Source organism: Callospermophilus lateralis, chromosome 5 (genome assembly GCF_048772815.1).
Source record: "Callospermophilus lateralis isolate mCalLat2 chromosome 5, mCalLat2.hap1, whole genome shotgun sequence".
Lineage (NCBI taxonomy): Eukaryota > Metazoa > Chordata > Mammalia > Rodentia > Sciuridae > Callospermophilus > Callospermophilus lateralis.
This window is the reverse complement of record NC_135309.1, coordinates 103,959,633-103,987,030: the sequence shown is the minus strand read 5'-3', so window position 1 is coordinate 103,987,030 and position 27,398 is coordinate 103,959,633. Positions and strand designations below refer to the sequence as shown.

General features: G+C 33.4%; 1 protein-coding gene and 1 pseudogene across 2 annotated transcripts in view; one reads left to right on the top strand and one right to left on the bottom strand.

Moving 5' to 3' along the window:
* Positions 1-27,398, bottom strand: part of Homer1 (homer scaffold protein 1) — a 129,628-nt gene that overhangs the window by 83,312 nt on the left and 18,918 nt on the right. The window lies entirely within an intron of this gene.
* On the top strand, positions 3,553-4,138 carry LOC143399350 (large ribosomal subunit protein mL42-like; annotated as a pseudogene).

The following is a 27,398-nucleotide window of genomic DNA, read 5'->3' as shown; positions in this document are numbered from 1 at the left end:
CTTATTGTAAAATAGTTAAAATGTCCACTTATATTATTATTCTAAAAAGTTTTCTAGTAAAGAAACCCATGTAACCCCAAATAATCCAGCACATGAAAAATTATTTGACTTCAAAACTCTTTTTCCTGTAACACATAAACACTCCTAGGTCTTATATTTATAACCACAATATAATAATGAAAAGACAAATTTTGAGGTAAATATTATTTCAATGAAAGTTGGTCTTTATGTAGTAATGTTTACTAGAAAATACATATAAGACAATACAAAATTGAGGTCTTATTTAATAGTGACTACAGTATTTTTTTAATATATATTTTTTAGTTGTAGGTGAACACAATATCTTTATTTTTGTGTGGTGCTGAGGATTGAACCCAGTGTTTGTGTGCTAGGCGAGCATTCTACCACTGAGCCACAACTTCTTAGATATTTGTTAAGAACACTCAAAGTAACTCTGGTAAGAAACTAAAGAATCTAAAACTCAAATTTAAAAGAATGAATTTTGCATGAAATGCTTTAAACCAGCTTAAAAAAGGAAAACTATACACACACATACATATTTATCCTACACAATCTTTTACTTGGTAATTTCTTACACATCTACAACCAGGACAATAAGTAGTTCTAACTACTACATGATATAAGAAAAGCTTGCCGGAGTAGTTTTTGTTGTTGGTTCATTAAATAATTCCAGAATACTAGTAGTATAAGAATAATTTTGAAATTCTTCATGTTGGGTTGAAATTTTATGAAAGTACTATATATAGTGATGGGTCTAAAACTTAATATGGATGTTGAAAATTGTAAGAATGTTAAGTATAAGATAACTCTGAGGGAAAAAAGTAGAAAGATCAGAATATTGTTTTAAAAATAAGGCTTATACAGCCAGGTGTGGAGGCCCACGCCTGTATTCCCAGTGGCTCAGAAGGCTGAAGCAGGAAGATCGCAAGTTTAAAGCCAGCATCAGCAACTTAGCGAGGCCCTAAGCAACTTAGTAAGATCTTGTCTCTAAATAAAATATATCAAGAGCTTGGAATGGGGTTCAGTGGTTAAGCAGCTTTGGATTCAATCCCCAGTACAAAAAATTTTAAAATAAGGCTTATAAAACTCATTAGAATTGACAGAGAATTACTACATGTAGCCGTCAGGCATCTGTGCAATAAGAAATGAAGATCATAAAAAAACTGAAGCAAAACAAAAAGATTATTTGCCAGAAGATATGAAAGTTCTAATATAGAAAAAAAAATGCAAAAAGTTAACATTTGTCATTTGGATAGCTTTGATTAAAATCAATGATAATGCTGTTTAAAATTACTACTGAAGTCTATATTTACAAATATTGTGTGATTTCTCAATAAATACTTGTTCCAAGGAAGTACAAAGATATGGGTCCAATAAATAATAATGAAACTAAAGGGAAGGAAGAGAAATGATACATTTCCTAGTACCTTTAATGCCTAGCTTACAAATGTCCTTTTTCAAATATATAAGTACAAATAGATAATGTAGCAAAAGAGATAAAGAGAAGGTATGGTTTCAAATAATTCCCAGACTTTCCACTTAATTTTTCAAAAGAAATTAGATTGACAGAAGTATTACCAACAAGGTTTTAGTAATATTTCTACTGAAGATTTTGATGCTGTTGCAGACATTCTTAGCCGACTATCCACTATTTATTCTTCTTTGCACTTCCCTAAGAAATCTCAAATACACCACCTTCTTCTTCACCATGGAATAATTGTGACAATTCCACTCTTGCCAGAAGCTGGTTCAGGAATGAATCTCTGAATCAATTATGGTCAATAAAATAACTAGGAAAAGTTTGCTGAAGTTTCTAGGAACATTCACAAAGAGATAATTATACATTGAAGAAAGAATATTCTAAATAATATTTGCATGTGACACCTGGACCTGAAGAAGCAATCCTAGCACTGTAAACAAAGCATACCTGAGAATAAGGCCAACATTCCTCGTTAATAATAGCAGACAGGAAAAAACCAAAGACTCTGGGTTTCTTGACTATAGCACTGATCTAATGAATCAAGACTACCTTCAGACTTCTGATGTTTCCTAATTGAAACAGTTGTCATTTAAAAAAAAATTACACAAATTATAATTGAAGAAAGAAGTTTATATATAATAAACTTTATAGCATGCCCCCCAAAATAAAATGATTAGTGGTCTGTTACAACTCCTACCTGGCTAGCTATAGACTGGTTATTCCTTAACTTCATAACACATGTCCACAGTACACACTAGAATTTTTGGCACTCATTTAAAATCGTAGAGCTAATCAATGGAGAAACTTATACAAAATAATTGTATTGAGTGGCAGGAAGCAGTGGAAAGAAAAATATGGAAATGGTAAAAGTTGTCTATCCGTTGACTTTCTGCAACATGGATTTAATCTCCAAAGTTTTAACACAGTAGTATAAGAACTTACTAATGCTATGGAGGCAACCACCAAGAGAAATAAGATTAGAAATTTTTTTTAAGTAGTTGCATCTAGGGGTTAGGCTAGATATGGATAATATGGGATAGGGGACTTCTACTTCTCTTTATAATCCTATACCTACTTTTTGAAAACCTTGCACAGGTACTAAAACATCATTTAAAATACTGTGTAAAAATTACATTTATGTGGGGCTGGGGTTATGGCTCAGTGGTTGTGGCTCAGTAGAATGCTTGCCAAGCATGTGTGAAACACTGAGTTCAATTCTCACCACCGCATATAAATAAATAAAATAAAATAAAAGTCCATTGACAACTAAAAGATATTTTTAAGTTACATTTGCATTACAATTACCAGTGAGGAAAAAAATGTTTCAGGGGCCATTTTCAAAGACTGCCAAAGAACCATAGAATGATAATTTATAATAGCTTGGAACTGAACTGACTTAACAGCACATGGTGTGAAAGTAATTCTATTATTCATTAAGAAGGAAAAGGAGCTCTGCATAGTGCTGCATGCCTATAATTCCCTGTGAGGAGGCTGACACAGGAGGTTCTCAAGTTCAAGGCCAGCCCCAGCAACTTAGGGAGGCCCTAAGCAATTTAGTGAGATTCCATCTCAAAATTAAAAATTAAAAAAGACTGCTGATATATTTCAGTGTAAAGCACACTTGGGTTCAAACCCAATACTAAAAAAGGAAAAAAAATGGAAAATAGAAAACGAGCAGCTACACAAACATGCCCATTAAAGGATTAAAGGGCTAAAGGTACATCATTTTCCAGATGAAAATATCCTTCTTGATTAGATAAAAAGGATGTAAGACAGAAAAAAGATTGAGGCAATATGGCGTTGTCCTGCCTGCAGGACAAAGCTGCCAGCATCTCCAGACTGCAGCAGTCCTGTACAAGGGCCTGCAGGTGATCTCTTGCTTCCTGTAGCGCCCCTCTAGTGCTGACCAACATCCTCTGGCTGGAGCTGATTGACCTTGAGGCTCTGGGGACTCCTCCAGGAATAAAAATTTGGTATGCCTAGAAGCAGATTTTAAAGATGGTTGCTCTTCACTACACTTTTCATCATATCATCTGATCATCTTAAACACCATGGCATCAACAGCATTAAAATGGGTGATATCAGGGGCTGGGGTTGAGGCTCAAGGGTAGCTTACTTACCTAGCACGTGTGAGGCACTGGATTTGATCCTCAGCACCACATAAAACTAAATAAATAAAATCAAGGTATTATGTCCATCTACAACTAATTCAAAATTTTAAAACTTAAAAAAAATGGATATCAAAGAGAACTTTCTTGAAGTATGTATCTCCAGTTCAAAACAGAGCTTTATCTGGTGTTTGCAATAAATATATTTTCTTCTCTTCCAGATGACTATAATTGCCAGTAGAGCTCACTTTGACATCTGAAGGCAGGACAACAGTATGCTATCACCCTTCTGTGGATATCCTCCATATGAACACACACACAACCTATCCCTCAATCAGATCCTGTGCACAATAATAACAATAATCATCAAGTGCTAAAAACCAGATAAGAAGAAAAATGTGAACACTTTGAGCAAGGACCCATAATAAAAAACTTAGCAAAATGTTCTTTACTACTACACGTCATTGGTATCCTCATGGACAGTTATCACAGATGTTGTAAGAATCTGAATCTGTCAAAAGACAGATGATATTGAGATTCCTGGGAGAATCAAAGAAAAATGTTATCTGGTGTCTCATTTGCATTTGCCATTTGAGAAAATGCAATCTGGTGTATTCACTAATGTTATATAGTAAAATAATAATAAAATACTTTTTTTCATATGTTAAAAAAACCTTTTATTGGGGCTTGACATTTGGTAAGGCTAAAAGGACAACAACAAGGATAACTCAAGGAATGGACAAACTATTTACCTAATGTCCATTTAACTTCACTGGTAATACTGAAGAATTCAGTTTCAGTGCCATTGTACGGTGGCACAGCATGGCTTCAGACACACAGGAACTTAAGTATTAGAATTTTCTAGAAAGAACTATCTTGTGCAAATTAATAATATACATTGTAATTCTATAGGATTACCAAGGAACTAGTCATATCCCCCTCACCTCTCTCATATACACACACCCCTTAGGAAAAATCTTATTGACTAAAATAGCTGTTTTGATGCTACAAAAGACTGACTATATAATCCAATAGCATTCTACCAACTGTGCAGTTTTATTGCCATGTTATATTTAATAGTTGATTGTTTATAAATAAAATACTTTTTAATATATTTAGTTGTAGATGGACAAAATACCTTTATTTTATTTATTTTTATATGGTGCTAAGATAGAACCCAGCGGCCTCCCATGTGCTAGGCCAGCGCTCTACCATCAAGCCCCAGCCCCAGCCTGTATAAAATACTCTTTTTAAAAAACACACATGCATATTTTAAGGAAAATAAAGATTATTCTGTTAATGGCTACCCAACACACAGTTATACTGCAAGAACTCCATCTAGTGATGAACCAAAAACATAGCAGGTACATACTTTTTAAAAAAGTTACAAATTACTATATATGGCAAATCAAAACAGTAAAGTAGCATTCTAAAAGTAAAAGTACAGAGGTACAGACCTAAAATGGGACACCAACAACTACAAAATGTTTTCTGGAAGGATTTTCAAAATTTATATGATCTAAATTCTTTGTTTTTTTTTAAAACTGGTTAATTGCACATTCAAATGAAAAATTCTTGTTTAAATCATTGTTTGCATTACAATAATTGAGTATCAGAAATACTTTCATGATATCAACTATTTTTTTCTTTAAATATTATTTGTAAATAATATTTTACAGATTTTCATTTATATGTGATGCTGAGGATTGAACCCAGTGCATCACATATACTGGGCAAGCATTCTGTCACTGAACTACAACCCCAGCTCAAACTATTTCTTTTAATTGGCATATTTGAAGTAGACATCAATAAATTTAAAATATCCCTTTGGAAATTAAAATTATAAAAAATACTTAAATAGTAACAACACTGTTCATATCCCTCACATGCCATCTCTCTTTAAGAGTAATTTTAATTAATCTCAGTCTTTTCAGTAGGTCACAGTACAACCTTGATATCAGAGTTTAGTATGGATGTACTCTTGGATACTTTCTTTAGTAGCTGCATTTAAAAGATAAGGGATATGGTCAAAAGCAGGGTAAACATCAAGTAAGTGACTTAATTGTATATATTAAGCAACATATTCAATGTTCAAAGAACCTGGCTTGCTATCTATTATAAATAACTGCCAAATGACATTGTCTGTCTCACCTATTATCCTTTTCAAATATTTAAAACGCTGAGTGTTTTAAAATGTAACAGGAAGTATACCTGATATATAATATATATATAGTTACATTCTTATAACTACATTTAAAACTAGTATTGTATTTTTAGGTTTTTTTATTTTTTGAGAAAAAGGATAAAAAAGGTTTACTGCTTTGCTAGCAAAGGAGAAACACAGGAGACTCCTATCCCAGAGGCTGTGATTCTCTGTATTTTCAATTTTATTAGACTTTAAATAGTCTTCTTTTCCCAGGTGATTTCCCCTATTAAATAAAGCTGAACCTGGATAATTGACAGTATGTACTAGGGAAATCTAAGGAAGTAGCATCCTGATAACTGGACTTTTAATTCTTGTTAATATAGGTGGCACATGAGTAAAAATCTAAAATAAGTGATTCCTCAATAAACATATCAATAGACTCTAAAAATGAATTAAACATTAAAAGTTCATTTAAGTTCTAATATCACCTTCAAAGAATAGTATCATCCTTGCGTACACTTTGTATATTCTACAGGCTAAGTAAGTGGATACTGAATCTATATAATATCTGAACAAATAATCTAAAACAAACTCAAGATCAAGGAGGAAGATATGAAGGTACCATTTGCAAATTTTGATCAGTGGGTACATGGGTGTCATATTATTCCCTATATCATTCTTATTACTTAAAATTGCTCAAAACAAACACAAATTTTATAACATTCCTCCAGTTCTTATTGACACTGCAATTCTGAATTTAAAAAGCACATTTTATTTTATACATATACAGGTAATTTAGTTGCCACATAGCAGTACATCTAGTAGAGGATGCTAGTATATGTGATAGTAGAAATGTTCTATAGTCACACTCAGTGGCAAATACCCTGTAATCCCAGGTTCGGGAGACTGAGGCAGGAGGATTATAAATTCAAAGTCAGCCTCAACAATTTATCAAGGCCTAAGCATCTTAGTGAGAACCTGTCTCAAAAAATAAAAAGGGATGGGATGTGGCTCAGTGGTTAAATGCTTCTGGGTTCAATCCCTGGTACCAAAAAAAGAAAAAAAAAAAAACTGTGCTGTGGTAGCCACTAGACACCATAGTACTGAACAACTGAAATATGGCTTATGAAATTAAGAAAGTAAATTAACTTTATCTGATATTTAACTCAATTAATGAAGAATTTCTAAGTATAGAACAACTTGGTTTTATGAATTTTCTTTTTTTGTCGGTAAACTTCATGAAATTTAAATTCAGATCAAGTAGTTCCAATGAAAATTTAACATCCCTACAGAGATGTGCTCTAAATGCAAAAGTAAAAAATGGATTTCAAAGACTTAATATGAAAAAATAATGTAAAAATATTTCACTGATCTTTACATTAATGTTTAAAAGATAATGTGTCAAATATATTAAAATTTATTTCATCTTTTTGAGTTTAAAAGTAAATTAAGGGCTGGAGTTATAGTTCAGTGGCAGAGCACTTGCCTGGCATGTGTGAGACAACGGGTTCTATCCTTAGCACTGCATAAAAATAAACAAATAAAATAAAGGTATGCTATCCAGCTACAATTACAAAAAAAAAAATTTAAAGTAAATTAAAATTTTATATGTTGTTCACATAATATTTCTAATGGAGAATGTTGGGCAATATTTAATGTAGCTATTTCCTGATAGATAAGTTGTTCCCATTTTTGCATTCTTACAATGATGCTCTTGTATGTCTTCCTGTGCACATATTTAATAGATACACTAGAAGCAGAATTCCTTTTCATAGGGTACTCACCATAGTATATATCCAAATTCCTATTCATGGCACTTCTGCCAATTTGCACTTTGTCTTTTGTTGTTTTTACCAATTTGCACTCTTATTAGTTCCTATATTACATTCTACCAACACTTGGTAATGTCCAATTAACATCTTTAATTTGTGCCAACTTGATGGGTATGAAAAGGTATTCTATTGTTGTTTTAATTTGCATATCCCTGATTATTAGCAAGGCTAATGTATTTGGGGGCCATTTGAGCCCAGTGGATTTCTACATTCATACCTGAGCTTGTTTAAAACCTTAAATTTTAACCCCAGATAGTGGAAAATCTAGAATCTATAATTTAGCACTCAAACCACATACATGGGAACATCTCATATATCCAATTCTAACCCACATGTATAAACATAATTAAGGTGAACACTCATTAGAGTAGAGTGAAGTTGTTTAGTTTTCTAAATTTGATGATATTTAAAATCAATATATTAGAGATACAGCATATGTAAATTGCTCTCTTTTCAAAGGCAAACTGTGATTCTTTGGTATAAAATTTAGTTTTTATTTTTATATATCAAAGTGTATCTGACATTCCAGTAAATTTTTCCAGGTGGAGGGGTGGGTGGTAAATACCTCAAATTTTTATCTTCGAATCATTTCATTTAAAAAGTTCTCCTGGCTTAATTTCAAAACCTGATTTAAATACAGTTCTACTGCCAATTAGGTTAAACCCAGGTTTTTTCAAGTGGTAAACACCACCATTCCATTTCTAATTTCTCTATGCATTTTCATTCCAACATAACCCTCAGACTTTAAAATGACTCTCACTTTCATATGATCAAGTTTTCTGTAGTCAAAGTTAAAAATTACAGCTAGCCACTCTTTTCTGTATGGATCTTATGTCATCTATCTATAAGTCTACCAATGAACAGTATCTGGTATTTTATGTATGAGACACACATCCTCAATTTCCCATGACTATCCAGCTAATGTATTTTATTTTTGAGGGGCTGTATTAAAAATAACTAAGTGTGATTTAAATTTCCCATTTTTGTCAGATTTTTAGGTAACAAAAATTATAGACAAAACTCTTGCCAGATGATATGTCCCAATTTGGGGGTTTGCAAATATAGTCTCTGTGATATGTGTTTTTTGCACTCAAATGCATTAGAATTATTTCACAATAGTGGGACTAAAAAGGCAGTCATCATGGCATCATAAATCCCAAACAAATACATTTTCGGACTGTGAAAGTATTCAACACTTATTCAGAAATACAATAACCTAGGTTTGGCACAGATGGTCCCTCCAACCCAGATATTATGATCATTTAATGGTCAACAAAAACATTTTAAAAAACAAAAGAGGAGGCTTCAAGATGGAGGAATAGAGGGGTATGAAGCTCAGGGTTCAATTCTCCATACCGCATATAAAAAACTAAAACAAAAGGTTCATTGCCAACCTGAAAAAAAAAAAAAAAAAAGCATACTGGCAGATTGGGTTTTAAGAACAAGACCCAACTTGTTTTTTGAGTCCAAGAGACTCACCTCACGGGCAAAGACATCCACAGACCAAAGGTGAAAAGATGGGGAAAAAACATATTCACATGGAATGCAGAAACAAGCAGGAACTTTAATCCTCATATCAGACAGAGTGGACTTCAAGCCAAAGTTAATCAGAAGGAAAAGAAGGACATTTCATTCTGCTTAAAGGAACTATATATCAACAAGACATAACAATCATAATATTTATTCCCCCCAAAATGGAGAATCAAACAAACCCTTCTCAATTTTAAGAATCAAATAGACCACAACACAATAATACTGGGTGACTTTAACACACCTCTCTCACCACTGTATAGATCCTCCAAACAAAAATTAAACAAAGAAAACATGGATCTAAAAATACAATTAATAGTTTAGACTTAACAGACATATACAGAATATTTCATCCATCAATGAGCAAATACACTTTTTTCTCTGTAGAACATGGACAGATCCTTCTCTAAAACAGACCATATCTTAGGCCATAAAGCAACTCTGAGCAAATACAAAAAAAAAAAAAAAAAAAAATAGAGATAATACCCTGCATTCTATCAGATAATAATGGAATGAAAATAGAAATCAACGATTTAAAAAAAAATAGAAGCTATTCCAACACCTGGAGACTAATTAATATGTTACTGAATGACAAATGGATAGCAGAAGAAATCAGAGATGAAATAAGAAAATACTTAGAAGTAAATGAGAGCACCAATACAACACACCAAAATCTGTTACACTGTGAAGGCAGAGGTAAGAGGAAAGTTCATTGCATTGAGCTTACTCATTAAAAGAATAAAAAGTCCACAAATAAATAACCAAACATTACATCTCAAAGCCCTAGAAAAAAACAAATCAACACCAAAAGTAGTAGACAACAGGAACTAATTAAAATCAGAGCTGAAATCAGTGAAATTGAAACAAAAGAAACTATTCAAAAAATTGACAAAACAAAAAGTTGGTTCTTTGACAAACTAAGTAAAACTGGTAAACCTTTACCATACTAATTAAGAGAATGAGAGAGAAAACTAAAATTACTAAAATTCATGATGAAAAAGGAAATATCATGATGGACACTACTAAAATATAGAAGATAATCAAACTATTTTGAAAATTTATACTTCAATAAAACTGAAAGTCTCAAAAGACAATGACCAGTTTCTAGAGACATATGATCTACCCAAACTGAATCAGGAGGACATACACAATTTAAACAGATCAATTTCAAACAATGAAATAGAAGACGCTATCAAAAGCCTACCTATTAAGAAAAGCACAGAACCAGATGGATTCTCAGCTGAGATCTACAAGACCTTCAAAGAACTAACACCAATACTTCTCAAATTATTCCATGAAAGAGAGAAGGAGAGAAAAGAACCCTTCCAAACTCATTCTATGAAGTCGGTATCACTCTGACATCAAAACCAGACAAAGATACATCAAGGAAAGAATGAAATAAAACCTTCCACAATAAACAAAAGTTAAAAGAATTCACAACTAGAAACCCTTCACTAACGAACACTTTTTTAAAAAAAAAATATTTCATGAACATGAAATGGAAAAAAAATGAAAATCAGCAAAGGGAGGAAATACACTATAGGAATAGTCAATCAAAGGAGAAACTAATTCAAATTAATAAACAGAAATAAACCAAAATGACTGGGACTACAAATCACATCACAATAATAATCTTGAATGTTAATGTAATAATTCATCAATCAAAAGACATAGACTGAGCTGGGGGCTGGGGTTGTAGCTCAGTAGCAGAGCGATCACTATCAAATCAGTATGGAAGTTCCCCAAAACACTAGGCATGGACTCACCATATGACCCAGCCATATTTATCCTAAAGAATTAAAGTCATCCTAAAGCGATACATGCATATCCATATTTACAGCAGTACAATTCACAACAGCCAAATTATGAAACCAGCCTAAATGTCTATCCACAGATGAATGGATAAAGAAAATGTGGCATATATACACAATTGAGTTTTATTTATTTAGACATAAAGAAAAATGAAATTATGTTATTTGAAAGAAAATGGACGGAGCTTGACAACATAATGTTAAGCAAAGTAACTTTGAAGAGCAAGGGTCCTGTGTTTTCTCTCATATGTGGAAGCTAGAAAGAAAAAAGGGGAAAAAAAGTGTGGGTGTATACAAGGCGGGGAGGGGATGTCTCATGAAAACTGAAGGGAAATTAGTAGAATAGAAGAAAGGGACCAGGGGAAGGAAAGAGGGGAGCGGAAGAGTAAATACCAGAGAATATTAGTCAAACTGTTACATTGTGTGTGTATATGAACATGTAGCAACAAAACCCACCAGTATGTACCACTATAATGTACCAATTAAAAAATGTGAGGGAAAATGTGAAGTATTAATCACAATAAAACCCATACACCAAATGAATAAAAAGGCTGAGGATATAGCTTGATGGTAGAGCACATACCTAGAATGCAAAAGTTCCTATATTCTATCTGCAGTACTGGGAGGAGAGGACAGAAACAATCATCTAAAGCTAGAGACTCTCCAGCTAACACAACACAGAAGAGAAGATAATTTAAGTACAGACCCACATTAATTTAACCAACTTATAAACAGAAAAATATCTATGGTACTAAAACCTTTGTGTTGGACAGACATTCCATAATATTAAAGGGGCTATTATCTCCAGTACTAACTATTATTAACTCCAATTAAAGTTGCCTCATCCAACGATTTAAGAACCAGTACTCTTCAGTTCTATAAAAGCCATATTCTGGAAGAACCAGTTCTCTTCAGTTCTATAAGAGCCATACTCTGAAGCCTAAGAAAAGTGGTAATACTATATTTCCTAGTCAAAAACATAAAAAAAAAGAGCTCTAGAATCTTAATCAAATGCTCTTTTGAGACATTTGAGAAAAACAAATTAACCCTATTTCTTAAGAAAAGAGAGAAGTGATTCAATAACAAGGGTACCACAAACAGCAGCATGAGCAGGACATGTCATGCTACAATTTTACATCATGGTAATAAAATAATATTTTATACCACAAATAAGTATAGATAGTATGAAGAATGCAAAGTTTATATACATTTATAAACTAAACCACAACACTTTAAAAGAATGCACTCTTACTCACTACTACTTCAGTAAAGTCATCTTTCCGTATCCTCAGGTGATTGGTTCCAGGATGATTATGAATACCAAAATCTAAGAATGATCAAGTCCCTTACTTAAAATGACACAGTATTTGCATATAACCTACACACAGCCTCCTAAATACTTTAAATCATCTCTGGATTATTATATATCTTGCTACACAAGTAGTTGTTATATTGGATTGTTTAGAGAATAATGACAAAATAAAAAGTCTGTACTTGTTCAGTACACATTATTTTTCTAAATGTTTTCAATCTACAGTTGATTGAATCCTTAGGTACATAAGCTGTGGATACAGAAGGCCAACTGTATTTTGGTAGATTTATGAAAAATATTTTGTTAAGGGCCTGTAATCTGTTCTAAATTTTTTAAGACTAAATTCTTTCCCAATAATAGTAATATATGTTCAGAAGGTAAATATCAGATTATCTCAATTCCCTAGAAAAATGCCCTCACTAAATTAAGATGTAATTTTCCCTTGAATCTTTTAACAGGTAAGAGAAATTCCCATGGGATCACTATTTTACTGAGTATCTTACATGACAGTTCTAGGGGAGAAAACTTGTCTGTTGTTATACCCAAACAAGATTACAACTCAATATGCTTAATATGCTTCTCGTTCATTTGCCAAGAAACTCAACCATGTTTAGTTTTCTACTCTACTAAATGATCTCATATCTGGTGTCTACTACATCTATTCATAATCCTCTTTTTTCAACACTAAGTTTTTTTAAAAACTGTATTTTTAATTACCCTGTTTTACCTTGTTCTTGATTTTACAAAATAATGAAAATTCTCTGTAGAAACTAATTCTGTGTAGAAAAGTTACACTCTTAATATTTAAAAAACAGAAAATATCAGATATTCAATCTAGTAAATGACTGAAAAAGTTGATAGCATTTAACCTTTTGCAGTTGGAATTATGTGATATCTCAAAAGTATCCTTTTTATAAATTAACACATAATATAACAAATTGTTAAACAACAACTATATTCATTTGTGCCAAAGGAAGTAAGCCATAGATTAGATAATCTAAATTAAAAAAAATTATAAATATGTTGCTCTTAAACCTGAAGACAAAGCCTAAATTTATCAAATGGATATGTGGCAAAAATCCTTTGCTTATAATTAACATCTATGAGAGCTTCCTACATGGTGAGACATATTTCAAAACATTATATCTGTTATTTAATCTTTTCAACCTTTGTGAGGTAGTTGTTATTATACTCCTTTTGAAGATGAGGAATCTAAGGCATAAAGAGGGCATATAATTAGCTCAACACAATATACTGTCAGTGTATACATATAGTCTAGCTCTGGCGCCCATATCTTCATTTTTCACTGACTTCACTGAATAAAAGAATTCTTTTATCATATAAACCTGAAGTTCACTGCTTTCACCAAACCTATACCTGTTCCATGAAAGATATTTAATAAATGCTGGCAGAATTAAATTCTTAAGAGATTTTTGCCAGAAAAAAAACCAAACCAAGGTAAGAAAAATAGTGGAGAAAAAAGCAGAAAGTATTTTTAAAAATTTTTTTATAGTTGTAGATGGACAACACACTTTTTTTTTTTTAATGCAGTGATAAGGATCAAACCCAGTGTCACACATGCTAGGCAAGTGCTCTGCCACTGAGTTACAGCCCCAGCCCATAAAATATTTTCACATATGTAAAGTTCATATATTATCAAAGTATATTCTTCCTATCATGTCCTCCCATTTCGAAATACTATGTGATGAAATTTAGCAGCTGTCTGATGCAGATATGATATACTTTGGAATTAATAACCAATTTCTAGTCTCAAGAACCAATGTATTCATTGGTTTTACTAGTACTAGTATTATTTTTAATTATTTATTTTTACTCTGTTAAATAAATGGAATCATTCTGTTAAAATACAAGTCAGAGACATGACCAAAAGTAAGCTTCTGGATTCTTCCAAACCATACAAACAATTTAACTAAGCATTCTAGTACAAAATGTCTTTAAAATACAGATAAAAGATAAGTGGTACTAGAGCATATATCCTTCTCTCATGAAAAGAACCCTTAAAAATCCTTAACATTCACAGAAGTTGTGCTGCTGTGCTATCCTACTTCTGTCAATAAAATTCCAGCAGAGAGGCAATTATGGAAATAAATCAATAGCATATCATTACTTTGGATGCGAATATCATGCTCTTCACAGTCCTCTCGGCATTGTTACTGAAATATTATGCCTGACAATGGTAATAGCCAAAGCTTCCAAATATCAAGTTCTCAAATATTACATGAATAAGAGTTCAATCATCAACAATGCTGAGGAATCTACCCCCTCATATTGATGGCATTGACTTATTTCTACATCTTCTTCAAATGAAATAAATGAAAATGAAAATATTCTAAGAAAGCATTCTAGCCCCGCTATACCATATTCTATTTCCAAGAATCATTCCAAGCTGGCTTTAGTAATTAGGTACAGTCCATAGACTATTTATTAAGCAAGTTACTTTTACTGGGTAAAACATCTAATATTATGCCTTTTAAGTATCTTTGTGCTTGCTTTGGCAGGACATATACAAAACGTCAAGTATCTTTAAACTTATTTTTCTAAGTTACCATTTACTTGCCAGCAGACAAAGATTTTTCTCTTTTCATGGTGATCTGATCCATATGGCCTGAGTTTTCCTGTCTCTTAGGGTCTATTTTCCTCTATTACTACTTCTATTAGCTGGATATCAGGCCACTGGATATGGATTTTTTTTTTTAGATCTTGGACTTCAAGGGTGACAACATTCTGCTATAAAGCAATCTGTTCAACTCAAACTGAATAGGGAGATTCTCAGACTATCCAACATTTAAAGAGTAATCAGTATAGCTAATCAATTGTCATTTAAATTTTTCAGGTATTTGGATAAGGTTTCGGGGAAATTTCTGAAATGTTTTCTTTGACAGTAATATAATTTGGTGGAGGAGAATGATATAGATAAATGGCCACCTTTTAATCATAATGAAAGAAGAGACAAGCCCACATTAAATCCTAAGTCCAACTTTAACCAGGAGTTTTAAGTATGCTTCACAAGATTGCTTCCTCAATCTCTGCCTTTATCATGTTTTTTTTCTGTCCTTGATGAGACATTGAGACAGTAAGTAGCAAAGTGATGAAGGCACACCTCTTTAGGTATACCATAGACTGGATAACAAAATGCTAAGAATGATTGCATTGATATGATTTTTGTTTGTTTGTTTTTAGCATGGCCTATCTTGATTGATATTCATAATTAATCTTGTAGAATAGATATAGCAATTTTAACAATACCATTTTTACATTTAATCACATTTTCTGGCTCCTAATCCTACTGTGATGCATTGAGTTTAATATGCTTTTGCGACTGAACTCCAACAAATCTCACACACATTGAAACACTCACTGTACTATCATTTCAGGAAATTTTCACAACTAATAACTCTAACTTTATGTTTGAGGTTCAGATTATAAATAAATAAAGGTGCCTTTTATATGTTAAAATTTAAAACATAGTGGGCCAGTGAAAATTTTACTGAATGGTTCAAAAAAAATCTTTACAATCGAGTAGAATCCAATACTAAAAGAAACTTTAGACTACAAAGCAATACTCACAATGGAAAAAGAAATTATCACCAAGTTGTGCCTGATGACAAAACCAGTTACTGACATCCAGAATAGCTTCACTCTAAACAGTATTTATCAAGGAACCTCAATCATTTTAAACTATGCTCTGTACGATGACCTCTGAATGTAACTCAAAATAATAATTCCAATCTGTCAAAAATCAACTATAACATCAGTATTTCAACATCTCAAAGTGTATTGTCAGGATAAAATGGCATAGCTAATCCAGAATCTCTGGTCTCTGAAAGAAAGTTTTCCTGGAAAACGTCTTGCTTCAGTTTTTAAAATATAATTCTCTACTAGTTTACACTTGAAGAAGAAGCTATATGCATTTTCAGTTAAAAAAAAAACTTTCTAAACCATTACAAGGTCTATCATACATAGTCAGAAAGGCTGTATTACATAAAAAGAAGCTGTATGTATAAAATGGGTTGTACAGTTTAATTTAAAAAATACTTATTCGTTTTTGAAACTGATGTGACGTTTAGATAACCTTTTTCAAGCGAATCATCACAACCAAGTATTTGTGACATGGACACAGGAAGAAAACATAATTCACTGGATAAAATTGTAAACAGGTGGAAAATGGATGATCAACAGAAGCACGTGCATATAGCTTCTTTAAGAAATGGGTAAACTGACAACTTTTTAAGATAGAACTGCATTTTTTTAAAAAAAACTAACAGTTGAAAAACAAGATGTGTTCATGTTCCCTTTAAATACTTACGGAAAGCTGAATAATGGTCCCCCAAAACATCAAGGTCTTAAATATCGAGAACCTATGAATGCTGTTTTATTTGGCAAAAGGCATTTCACAGATGTGATTTGAAATTCTGAGATGAATAGAGTATCCTGGACCATCTAGGTGAGCCCTAAATGTAAATCATAACTTTCCTTACAAAAGGGAGACAGATGAAGACAACTACATCAGGAAGGTGATATGATGAAGCAAAGGGGCAGAGTTTTGAAGATGCTATGCTGCTGGCTTTGATGGAAGAAGAGACCACATGAACCAGAATACAACTCTAAAAAGTGGAAAGGCAAGGAAACCATTCTCCCCTGGAGCCTCCTGAGGAAGTACAGTTCTGCTGAATCTCCTTGACTTTAGTGCACTGAAAGACTGTTTTAAGCTTCTGACCTTGAGAACTGTAAGAAAAGGTATTTGTTACAGAAGACATAAGAAATTAATATAGTAGAAGCAAACCTTCACCCAGTTAACCTTCTATTAACTCATTAACATTTACAAAATGAATTTATTTCAAATTCTACTAAAAATTTGTTTCTAATCAAATCTCAAATAGTATGTTTCTTTAGTAGTGACCGAATTACTGGAAGCAGTATAAAATTTTAATAAAAGCAACTTTATATTTATTAAAGCAATTTTAGGCACCATGCCAACCAAGCATTTTAAACTGAAGTGTAATTTGATGAAAATTAAAGCTCAAGAATAACAAATTATTAACATGGAACAAGTTACAATAGTAACAAGAATAGTTGAAAGGGTCCATTTTCTTCCCATTTCACTGAATATCAAACCAACATGTTATCCACAAGTAGTGTTGTTACAAAAATGAAACAGGTTTTAAGGAAAAAAGGGAAGAAACATTTTTTTTAAATTCCTATTACATGTAAACATGTGTGTGTATGTGTGTCCTTAAAACAACTTGATATAAAAGAAGTTGGGTTTAAAACAAAACAAAACAAAAGATTTGTTAGAAGGTGGGGAGAATTTAAATAATGGCTCAAGTTCACAGGTAGTAGTGGTATTTCTGAGATTCAAATCCAAAACAGGATTGTTTCACTATTCCCAAAGAAAAGAATGGTATCTAGTCATTAAAAATCTAAACGTGGTTTACTTTTTTTCTTTACTTCTGAGTAACTCAGTGACTAACTCAAAAATATCATAGTATAAAATCTTTGCTTCTACCATGCTAGCAAAAGATATTCTATTTTCTCTTTCTCTCTGCAACAGGCATTTTTACAATTCCATATAACTACTAGAAAATATACTTATTTCATTAGACTTTTATACAAACTGAGAAGTTTAACTTTCCTAATGTAAATGGACTTTTTGTAAGTCATAACCCTCCAATATGAAACACAGTATCATTATCTCATTCATTCCTTCAACATATATTTCTTGACTATCCACTCTTTGCCAGGTACCATTAGGCAAAATGGCAAGTAAAATAACCTCGTCAAATTAACAGTCTATAGTGGGGATGTGGGATACACAACTAAATAATCAAAAGTTCTAATTTATGGTGTCATGAAAGAACAATGCAAAGAAACACGAATACAAAAAGATACTTAATCATCACACCATGTTCTACTTGCACCACATAAAGACTAAGGTAGTCTATATAAATGATTACTAATCATTTATGGTGGATATCTATCTTAAATAAGCTTCACATTCTCCATCTTTTTAATGGCTTTTACTATCATCACTTAGGTATGGAATGATTATTAGACAGCACTTTTAGACTTTCTAAGTAAACACTCATAGCACCAGTTGTCTCTTTTGTGACAATTGTCACAATACAACTTTATCTGTGCAATTACTTAATGTCTATTCCCAGACTTTGATGAAGTGGCAGGGACTAGATCTATCCTTCTACCTTAAATAAATATGAAGCAAATACACAAAATAAGTTTTCAGACAATGGACAATAGGCAGCATAGTATAGCAATCCCTGAGAGAAGGGAAGCAACTTTGCTTTATAAATATTCGTTCCCACTTACCAGAGAGGATTTCTTTCCATGTCCACAGCACAGGGAAGGGAACCCTAACAGAGCCCTGAGTTTACAACAGGCTTGAAATGGGAGAGGCATAGCAGCTAGAAATCCCAGGACAAGAGTATTAGAGTGGAGGGAGCTGAAAAGCTACATAGAAAGAGCATTCTAGAAATCTATAGAAGGTCCTTCTCATGTCCTCAGCTGAGTAGTACATTCAATGAGAAAACAATCTGAGGCCAAAGAAGACCCAAAAGAAAGAGCAGACAGAAAAAAAAACTCAAGCCTTACAAAAAGTAAAGAATGGTTCATGTTCCACTCATCCAGAGAAGAGATAATGGCACACTAGGTAAGGTATTCACAAAAGTATTTCCTCTATAGTAAGCTAAAATTAGCCATAGAGTGAAGGCTGCTCTGGTCCTGCACAACACTGCTTAGGAGCAAGCCTTGAAAAGATGATATAGTTTCCAAGTAACTTAAGTCACAGAACAAAGTACAAGAATATTTGAAAGCATGCAAAAACAACACTGAATAAAGGATAATTCTAAATATCTAACATTTAATAGATAATTAAAATACAATTCATAATAAGCAAAACAAAAAAAAGAATCAATAGAAATATACTCAGAAATGATGTATGATAAATGAGACAGACTTGTAGTCAAAGCCATTAGTTAGCTATTATAACCATAGTCCACTATTTAAGAAGGTCAAAGAAATTATAAGCAGTTATAAGACCTGAACCTATAAAACAGCCCCAGATCAATTTCTCAGAGATCTAAAACTGAAAAATACAATGGAAAAATTGTTACACAGCAGATTAGACACTGCAGAAAGAAATGAAATTAAATTAAAAAATTAAAATTTGAAAGATATAGAAATAAAGCATTTAAAAACTGAAAAAAAATAGAGTATCAATGTGATCACTATGGAATAATAATAAGCAGCTTAATCTCTAAAGGTAAGAGAATAGAAGAAAACAAATGAAAAAAATTGATAATACTGATAATTTGATAATACTGAAAAGCCACAGACTCAAAAGCTCAAAAAACAGCTAGACGTGGTGGCACATGCCTATATTCCAACAACCTGGGGGGCTGAGGCAAGAGGATTGCAAGTTCAAGGCCAGCCTCAGCAATTAAATGAGACCCTGTCTCAAAAAAATAAATAAAAGGGATGGGGATGTTGTAAAGCACCCCTAGGTTCAATCCCCAGTGTCAAAAAGAAAAAGAAATATATATATAAGGATCAACAAACCTTAAGCACAAAAAAACATGAAGAAAATTATACCAAGGACATCATAATCAAATTGTTTAAAATCAATGATAAGTCTTAAACACAGCCTTGGGTTGATAGAGCACATTCATTACATATAGAAAAATATGAATGATAACAGATGTCTCACTGGAAACAATGCAAGCCAGAAGACAGCAGAACAAAATCTCCAACGTACAGAAGGAACAAAACCCCACCAACCTAGTATTCTCTATTTAGCAAAATATCTTTCAGAAATGAAGATTAAAATTAGGGTTATGGAAATATCTTGAAACTAAACAAGTGGTAATGGTTATATAACACTGTGACTGTACTAACTACCATTGAATTAGACACTTTTTAAATGGTTAATGGTTAATTTTATGTTGCATAAATTTTAGGTTGCTATCAGGATCTATTCAAAGATATGAACAACAACAAAAAATGGTAAATGTGAATAAATGTATTTTTTTATTTTTAAAATCTCGTTATTAAAAATTAATAACGTATGAGATTTATAATGCTAGAAGTAAAAATAAAAAACATAATAATAGCAAAGGTAGAGGAATGACACTCTACAGTTAACTTTCCATATACATAAGTTGCATATTCATGGACTTAACCAACTGCAGATTGAAAATACTTGGGGAAAAAATGCATCTGTACCCATTATTTTTTCTGTTCTTATTCCCTCAACAACACAGTACAAGAACTATCTGCACAGCGTGTACACTGTAGTATTATAAGTAATCTAGAGATATTAAAAGGGGGTGGGGGTGGGGGTGGGGATGTAGCTCAGTGGTACAGAGCTTACCTGGCACGTACAAGGCTCTAGATTAAATCGTCAACACCACAAAATAAAGTATGTGGGAAGATGGATGTGGGTTATTTGCAAATACTGTGCTATTTTGTATAAGAGACTTGAGCATCCATAGATTTTGGTATCCATGGGTGATCCTAAATCTAAGACCCCGTCACGCCCTCTCCCCCCTGCACCATCCATGGATGAAGGACAAATGTACTATGCTAAGATTCTTATTGTATTTAAAGTAGTTATCATCACTTGCGTGACTGAAATGAGTTGAAGATGTTTCTTACAAACCCTAAAAAACATTAAGAGAGAGAGAAAGGAGATAAAAGCAATCATAACAATATAATCTAAAAATAAGGCGAAAGAGCCTGTCACAATGGTGCATGCCTATAATTTCAGTGACTTGGGAGACTCATGAAAGAAGAGTCTAAGTTCATGCCCAGCCTGGACAACTCAGCATAACTTACACAAAAGAGGAGGGAGGTGAACGAAGAACAGATGGGACAAAAAGAAAACCTAAGATAGTAGATTTAAACACTAACGTACCAACCATCATATTAAATGTATATAATTTAAACATTCCCAATTAAAAGGCAGAGATGGTCAGGTTGGATAAGAAGCAATAACCAATTATATCATACTATAAGAAAATCATTTTAAATATATAGACACATGTATGTCAAAAGAAAGAGGATGCAAAAAGATATCTTGCAAACATTTATCATAAGATCTGCCCATCCCCAAATTGTAAGCTCTATGAGGGCAGAGGTCATGCACATTTTGTTCATCTTTATATCTCCAGTAACCTGCAAGGATGCACACAGTATTCATTAGGTGAACAGAATCCATTAAAAATTATGAGAACTTCTGCAAATTATTATGGTTCCCAGGTTATAATGTCATCATTGCTCAAAGTTTTAAAAAACTATTTTCATCTGACACTATCAACAGCTGTTCTTCTTGCTACTTCCTGCTGCCTGGCCTCTTAAGAAGCCTGATAACCTATCTTTTTAGGATTGTGCCAAAAGTAAAATAATGGTTCTAAGTGAAGATCTAGTTAACTTTCCTTGAGCAAAGCTATATCTACTGGGCTATTACATGAGAGTACTGAGTAATTCTTAGCCATCAGGCCTTCTTCTCCACATAAATATTTTAAGGACCAGTTGGAATTCTCTTGCCACTCTTGAAAGGGATGCTAGAGGAATAGAAAATGGATTTCTGGTTTTGAGGTTTTAAAGTATGGGAAAAGTAAGCAGGAATTCAGCTATATAAACTATCTTTTTCTACCTCATCTCCAACAAAATTTATACATACACGTTTCTCCTGTCCACTCTTTCCTCACCCTAAACTAAGCAGTAGGACATGGAATATGAGGAATTGAAGAACTGACTCCTGGAATTTTGAGTCTGTTCCCTTTTTCTCACAAAGTCTGGAACATGCTTTTATTAGTGCAAATGTGGTATAAAGTGTTTATAATCATAAGTCACAAATAATATATTTTTTGGGTGCAGTGGCACACACCTGTAATCCCAGCAGCTTGAGAGGCTTAGGCAGGAGGATCATGAGTTCAAAACCAGTCTCAGCAACTAAGTGAGACCCTAAGCAACTCAGTGACACTCTATCTGCAAACAAAATTCAAAAATGGGATGGGGATGTGGCTCAGTGGTTAAGTGTCCCTGGGTTCAATCCCTAGTACATCATCATCATCATCATCATCATAATGTACTTTAATATTTAACAGATACAATGCTAGGTACCAGGTCCTAAGATAATTACAAACTATGTGAGTGTTGTCAAGGAAAATAAAGAGCTGTGAGAAAGCACAGAATTAGAATGGAAGGGATAATTAATTTAGGTTGTCGAGTTAGCCAAAGAACTAGAATCTGAAAGAGTGTTTCTGGTTCAAGCAACAGCATACATGTGGCAACGCACTTTCTCCAAAGATGGCTGCAACAAGATCTCTAGTCCCTCTTCTAGAACCTTGCCATCTCCCTATCAAGAGGTAGAGTCTATACACTTTCCCTTTAAACCTGGGTGGGCTTTTAATAACTGCCTGGACCAAAATAAGGAGGTAAAAGTGACTATATATTTGAATCTAGGCTGTAATAGGCCAATCAGCTTCAGTCTGGTTCTCTTATGATACTCACTCTTAGCACCCAGCCACCATGCAGTAAAGAAAGCCAACTAGTCTATGGAGAGTAATCAAAACCCCCAATACCAGCTGAATGCCCAGACAAAAGTCAATACTAGCTTGCCAACAACATGAGTGACCCAATTAAAAAGAACTCACAGCCCAATAACTACATCTCTGCTCTATGACATGTAGAGCAGAGATGAACCATTCTTTCACAAGCCATGCCCAAACTGCAATTTTGGGAGCTAGATAAATGGACTGCTATTGTTTTAAGATCTAAATTTTTGGATAGTGTGAATATAGCAAGAGATAATGAAAACAATGTGCCAAGATCTTGAGGCTGGCAAGAGCTTGGTAGGTTCTAGAAATTGAAAAGTACAGTGTGCTTGGAAGACAGAAATCAAAAACAATACATCAACATAATATCAGCAACAATCACAATAGCTAATATTTAGTATTTACTGTTACACAGGCATTGTTGTAAATGATTTATAAGTTATTCAAAATTATTAGCCTAATGGTACATACTACTAGAACATTGTTTTATACATGGGAAGAATGAGGCATGGAGCAGTTAAGTGACCTGCCCAGGATCACAAACTCAGTCTAGTTCAAAAGCCCATGCTATTAAGAATGCCACATTGCCTATCAAAGAACAGAATGACAAAATGAGGCTTAGAAAGGTAAATCAAGCCCAGATCCTTACAGACTATGGCAGGAAGTTCGGGTGTTATGAGCAACAGGGCACTATTGCAGAGTTTTAAGCAGGGTAGTTTTTAATTCGATTCATTTTAAAATAATATATATACACATACATATGTATGCGTGCATACATAAGTGTATGTGTACATATATGTATATATGTGTGCATATAAATAAAAATCTGGGTACATGGGGAAAACAGATTAGATCAACTTAAAAAAAAGAGAAAGAGAAAGACAGACACACACACACACACCAAGACATATACATCCCCTCGTGCAATGCAACAGGCAAGAAACAGACCACACAGCTTATGATGTATTCTTGGATAAAAAAAAAAAAAAATCAAACTTGAATTTGATCAAGCCTAATCTAGCTACAGGGTTTACTTGTAATAGAGTAGAGGATCATGTTAAATGACACCATGAGGTTACACCTGCCAAATCCAGAATGTTCAAAATTGTACAGGACAAATTTGATAACAAGAAGAAAAAGTCAGGGGAAAGGAGGAGGCTGTTACAGTTTTAAAAAGTCTCAGAAACATACCCACCAATACAATGTATGGTCCATATCTGTAAACTAATTTGAACAATCTAATGGTAAAAACATATTGATGAGGCAATTAAGAACTTCCAATCATGATTAGATATTAAGGAATTCTTAGGGCTTCTTTTTTTGGCATAATGGTGTTGTGAATTTTTTTTTAAAGAGCCTTTATATCTTAATGATACATATTCAAGTATTTACAAGTAAAATTTATGATACCTAGAAGTTGTTTTAATAAAATATGTAGAGGGACAAGCAGTAATACATATCAAACAATGTGGGTCAAACGATGTGAGTTAATAACTGTTGAAGCTAGATGATGGATGCATAGGTGTTAATCATATGATCTGCTTTAGGTTTTTGTATGCTTAAAATGTGTCATAATACAAAACTTAAATTTAAAAAAATTAGGAGTCTGTAGAAGCTTCCAAAATTCAACTAAAGTGAGGCTGTAAACTCAGGCAGAAATGACAGGATAATGACTAAGTGTAAAGCCTCCTCCAGTATTTTGCGTTTTCCTTCAGGTAACCCAAAAGCAGATACCTATGCAAATTAGAACAGGAGAGTTATGAGAGGTGTTTAGGCAGAACCTCTAGCACTCTCAGGGCAATGGGGTCCTGACATATCCAAATGTCAGGTAAAGATAAATGCATAAAATTAATATAACACAAGATATCCAATCAACTATCCTTATTCATCAGGCAAATTCCTCATTTGGCTTCCACAGTAGCATTTTTCCCCATGGGAAAGAATGACTTACTAATAAATTATCATTCCAATTTATACATCAGTCTCTAAGATTTCACACGGTAAATCAGTCCATAAAGCTCCAAATCAAATACCTTAAATAAACAATTGGTAAGCTAAAAAGCCCACACTGTGCAATGTGATGACCATACCATAATGCTGTCAACTTTTCACTATGGATCTTTCTTTAATTGTAAATTCTTCACATAGTAGTAGGGCTATCTGGTATTACTAAAATATACACATTGATAATAAGTAGAAAATAAATATTAAATGCCTTAGGAATAGTAACCATTCACCAAGTGGTTATTAATATATCAAGCACTAGACCCTCTGAATACATTTCACCTAAATCTTCAAGCTGGAAGGAGCACATGCTCTCATTTTATAGAGGAAAATGATGTTAAGATCAAGATTTCACACCCATGTTGAGAACTGCGCCAGTATTCAAACCTACACTTTATGCTAAGCCAAACAAACAACCCCTTAAAATGTTGTAAACTAAATCGATTCTTATGGGTTTGCAGTTACCAAAACCAAAATACAATCTCTATTGAGTATATGTGTAAAAACTTAAATACCCAGCATGCGCCAGACATTCTGTTAGGATTTGAGGGGAAAATACAAACAGGAAACAAATCAGACCCTATTCTCAAAGGGGTTCCATCTTGAAAAAAAATTTTTTTAATAGAATATAATTACAATACAAATAAAAAGTGATAGGCTGAGGTTGTAGCTCAGTGGTATAGTGCTTGCCTAGCACACGTGAGGGACTGGGTTCAATCCTCAGCACTGCATAAAAATAAATAAATAAATGGGGTAGGAAAGATGGTGGAATGAGACAGACATCACCACCCTAGGTACATGTATGACTTCATGAATGGTATGACTCTATCTCATGTATGAAGCAAAAAATTCTGCTCCATTGTGTACAATGAATGCAAAAATTCTGCTCCATTGTGTACAATGAATTGAAGAGCTTTCTACTGTCATGTATAACTAATAGAAAGAAAGAAAGATACTGTGCTCATCTACAACTAAGAAAAAATATTTTTTAAAAAGTGATAAATATCGGACTGCGGTTGTAGCTCAGTGGCAGCTTGCCTAACATGTGAGAGGCATTGGGTTCAATCCTCAGCACCAATAAAAATAAATAAATATATAAAAATACAATAACATTATTAAAAAGTGATAAATATCATAGGCAAGGTAATATAAAATGCTGTAAGGATTCAGAAAAGAGATTTCAAAATGCATTTGAAAAACATAAAAACTAATGAACCAACCCTCTTTTTTAGGCACTATACTAATGGATTACTATATTAAATATTGGACATTTCTCTTTGTAAAGGAAAGAACAAAAAACCATCAATAGAAGGATAGGCTCTACCGCCAACTAACAATGGGACTTTAGGCAAAGTTCTCAACTCCTTTACTTAAAAACAAAGTCACACAGGTACCACTTTACAAAGGAGAATTCTATATCTGAAAACAAAGGAAAATAAAACTTTTTTAAAAGGCAAAATAGAGTTGGGCTTGTGGCTCAGCAGTAGAGTGCTCACCTCGCAGGTGTGAGGCCCCGAGTTGGATCCTTAGCACTACATAAAAATAAGTAAATAAAATAAAGATATCGTGTCCAACTACAACTAAAAAATAAATATTTTTTAAAAGGCAAACATGAAACATCTACTTTTATTATTACTTATTACTATAACTTTATCCTTCTGCTCAAGTTGACCACAATATTTAAACTACTAAAAGAAAAACAGTCCCTTTAATGCCAAGCCAGTGTATTACATCTATTAATAGATGATATGTTTTTAAGTGAATTAAGATTTCATTCTAATGCTTAAAATCCTCCAGAGATGCCTAAGACTCCAATCAACTGACCCAAAGGGATAAGAAGGCTACTAGCATAATTTGACTTATAGGCCCTAGAAGTACCTGGCCAGGCAAGAGGACTAGGTTACATTCCTATACAAGTCTCTGATGCAACTAAAGATTATAGAGAAAAATATTTTTTAAAATGTGTCATGTGCCAAGCATGGAAGACACAACTTATATTAAAACACAATCCCTTGCCAGGTGCAGTGGCACATACCTGTAATCCTAGAGGCTCGGGAGGATGAGGCAAGGGAATCGAAAATTCGAAGCCAGCCTCAGCAACCCGGTCTCAAAATAACAAAAAATGGCTGGGGATGTGACTCGGTGGTTAAGTGCCCCTGGATTCAATACCACCCCCCCCAAAAAAAGCACAACCCCATAAAGGTAGCTTTTTTTCTTTTTTTGGTATATTATGTTTACTACTGCCATATTCCCAACATTTATACAGTGCCAGGCATATAACAAGTACCCAATAAACACTTGTTGAATGAATTTATAGATAAGGAAATTCCCTGCCCTCATGACACTTGGAGTCTAAAGTAATGCTACCATAAGAATTCAGAAACGGGCTGGGGTTGTGGCTCAGTGGTAATGTACTCGCCTCGCACATGCAAGGCCCTGGGTTCGATCCTCAGCACCATATAAAAATAAATAGATAAAATTAAAGGCATGGAGCTGGGGTTGTGGCCAGTGGTAGAGTGCTCGCCTACCATGCATGAGGCACCGGGTTCAATCCTCAGTACC